The sequence below is a fragment of the Coffea arabica genome, chromosome 2c, assembly GCF_036785885.1.
Source record: "Coffea arabica cultivar ET-39 chromosome 2c, Coffea Arabica ET-39 HiFi, whole genome shotgun sequence".
Taxonomy (NCBI): Eukaryota; Viridiplantae; Streptophyta; class Magnoliopsida; order Gentianales; family Rubiaceae; genus Coffea; species Coffea arabica.
This window is the reverse complement of record NC_092312.1, coordinates 76,752,959-76,756,397: the sequence shown is the minus strand read 5'-3', so window position 1 is coordinate 76,756,397 and position 3,439 is coordinate 76,752,959. Positions and strand designations below refer to the sequence as shown.

At 37.7% G+C, this 3,439-nt stretch overlaps 1 long non-coding RNA gene across 1 annotated transcript; it reads right to left on the bottom strand.

The window, feature by feature from the left end:
* Positions 1 to 299: 299 nt before the first annotated feature.
* LOC140035481 (uncharacterized) lies at positions 300 to 2,509 on the bottom strand. Its single transcript, XR_011839701.1, has 2 exons — positions 1,561 to 2,509; positions 300 to 457 (listed from the first exon to the last, which is right to left on the bottom strand). It is a non-coding gene; the product is annotated as an uncharacterized lncRNA (long non-coding RNA).
* Positions 2,510 to 3,439: the final 930 nt, after the last annotated feature.

Here is a 3,439-nt window from a genome sequence, read left to right as displayed (position 1 = left end):
GATTTGGTACCAAGTTGTCACGGTTGTGATTCTTCAAAAAATATTCAGATGGGTGTGTAGTACATCTGTCTGATCCCGATGATGGTTCTGTCTTCATTGATTTTTCCATAAGCTCAGTTTGAGCTCTCTCGTAGTTAGATTATAATAGAGTAGGATTAGAAGTAGGGTTGGCGATTGATAAAAAAAAAAAAAAAAAAAGAGGAGGAGGAACATACACACGTATTATATACATATAGTATTATATTAAAGCAATCAAAATTTGAAAGTCGTGAATTTCTGTAGCTACTGCTTATTGCATGTTTCTATGCGCAATGTAGTGTACCTTATTCAGTATTCCCGAAAAACCAAGCTACATAAATGGCTAATAAGCAACCAGTGGTCTTCGAACACAGGTATCACAGGACAAGAGTTCACATACTATGGAAAAACGGTAGTAGTAAATATGTTTGACACCAACCTGAAATACAAGAGACGATAGATTCCTACTTACTATTGATTGAGTAATTAAAAAGCTATAGCCATGTTTAATAAGTAAAGGAAAAAAAAATGCAGAAGGGAGGATGTAAAATGTTATGGAGGGTGTCTTGGATGAGAACTACAGTCAGTATACATGATCAAATTGTCAGACTTTTGAATGAAATAATGGTTAAACCAGACACAAACAGATCGTGGCATTGAATCCTCAGACAAGATCTAAGCAGTGGTGCTATATCTATTATATTAACAGCATCCTACTCCTACTTGATAAATTACTTAGACACGTCATGTCACATGTAAACACCATCATCGTTAATCATTTGTATGAATTATGAAACGCTAGTAGAAGAAATCCATCCCACGGTTTAAATCTACCAAGTTGATGCAGCAGCAAGAGATTATCTACAGGCAGTGAGTGCACAAAGGACACTCGAGAGGAGAAATTGCTCCAAAATGTTCCAAGAAACCTTTTTCTTTTTCTTTTTTTTTTTTGTCTTTTTGTGTTTTTGGTTAATAAAAGTTCCAAGAAACCCTAGTAAGACGGAGAAGGCTAGCATGTTGGAGGAGCAAAGAGAAGGGTTTTAATCAGAGTATCTAAAAATTTGGAAGCCGGATCTGGATGATCTAATGGGGAAAAGCATCCGGATCATAAAAACCACTGGAAAAAGGCACATGTAGTTCCTTCTTCCGTTACATACATCTCTGACACAAATGAAAAAACACCATCATAACCTGGTAGAAAACAGAGAAGGAAAAAAGATGGTAATTATGAGGAAAGGAACTTTTTGAGAGACGGACACTTGCGACTACTCTCACAGACAGATAGATACATACGTACTCCCCGGAGTCAAAGATCCTTATCATTACACCAATCTGCGCGCCCTTAACTAACTAACTATAGTAGCAATAAAAAGGGGGGGGGGGGGGGGGGGGAAAGGAAAGTTAGCATAACTTCCAACAGGACATACATACATGAGAAAGAAAGAAGCAACTCCAAAGCGCAGCTAATTAGTTACTCATAAGCTAAAACTGCAGACAGGAAAACTCAAAAGTATGCCAAGGAAGGAGAAAAAGGCCTTTTACCTGTGGATCCACAAGGGAAAAGTGATCATCTTTATGCAAGGAATATTGGGAAGAACCAAAACTTTTGGGGGGAATGAAGCCTGGTCCGACGACTCTAGCAAATCAACAAGAAAATGATGAGTAGATCAGAGATCTGGTATTGGCATAACAGATCTGAACCAAAAATTTGTTTGATCAAAGCAAAAAGAGTCCTCGAGCCAGACAACATTCCCCTCAAAACGCAAATCTCCCAATATGTTTCTTTCTTGCTTGGATAAATTCAGTTACTTATATTGTGCGCCCAATAGAAAGAGCGTTTTTCTATCTATTTATTGCTGCACTAATGATCATATGAATCCAGGTAGGTTGTGTTGGTGGTGGCCTGGCGTGGCCAGATGATTTGTTTGTTTGCATCCCCCAAAACTCTCGCCTATGTTCAAGGGGGTTAGAAACCAGAAGAGAGGGGGGGGGGGGGGGGGGGGGGAACAGAGGGAGGGAGGGAGAGAGACTGATGGTGCATGAATGAACGGAATGAATGAATGAATGATGATTTGTTTGTTTGTTTGTATGTTTGGGTTTTGAGGAGGGGTTGCGGCCTTTGTGGTCCGTGGGGAGGTTATTAATAAACAATCAAGGCCCCATATTACTGCTCCACTTACGACTTGCGAGAGGAAAGAAAGAACGAAATTAAAGAAGCGTTCAAGGTTTTGGAAAGGAAACCCTCCCTCTAAACATATGATGATAAAATAACGCGACAAGAAAGTTATGGGCAGACTCTGACCCTACCACCCTGCTGCTGGACTTCCTGAGAAATGACCACGACCACCTCGGCTGCGGTGGTATTCCGCTGCCCCCACCTTCCTCCATTTTTGTTTCTCTCTTTTTTCTGGATCTTGTTTTTTCATCGTCACGCGCGCGCGCATTCCCACGCTTTCTCTCTCTCTCCCCAATAGTATCACAAGTGTGAATGATGAATTCATGATGGGAAGTATGATACATAGTACTACAGTACATGATTTTAGCAGTACCTGCTACCCATGACAATACACACCGTTCTCCTCGTCGGGTTGTAAGTGAGTCGGGTCAATTCAAATTTTGATTTAATCGCATCGAATTTTGATTCAATGTTATCAAATTTAAACTTAAAATCGAGTTCGATGAACTTTTAATATAAAGCTCGAATTTGAGCATGGCTTCAAATTTGAGTCTAGTCAAGATCGAATTCGAAGTTATTTGAGCTTTAAAAAATAAAAAATAATTCCTTTATTTTAAAAAATTGAATAAAATAGTCATTTTCTTTATAAGTAATAAAAATATTAGGAATGTGCATGTAAATTTACTATTAAAATAAGTAAATCTCATACTCACTAACAATACATATATTATCACATTGGTTCTATAATATATGTGTAAAAGTTCAAATTCAAGTTTTATATAGTTGTCATTCATTCAAAACTGATAGTATATACACTGTCAATGTAGAAAAAATTAATCATATATATATATATATATATGTATTCGAGTCAATTTGCAATTTTACGAGCTGAAGTTGTTGAATTTCTCTACACTCGTTTCGAATCCGATAACTTGACTTGATGATCAACTCAAAATCAATTTCGAATTTGATGTTTGATTGAATTCGAGTCAAGTTTTGATTGAACCGACTTGCGAGCGATTTGATTCGTTTGTAACTTTATTTCATACCCATACCACTTGCCTTAACAAACACATTTATCAACCATTTCATCGCATAATTCGACAACACTTCTAACAAGTTAGGAAAACCTAAAAGCACCGCAGATTAATTGTTCTCTTGCGTTTTCCCCTTACTACCTCGTACCTCAAGAACCACTAATTCTTAACTCAAACCACATCTAGAGCAACCATATTAACCCACACT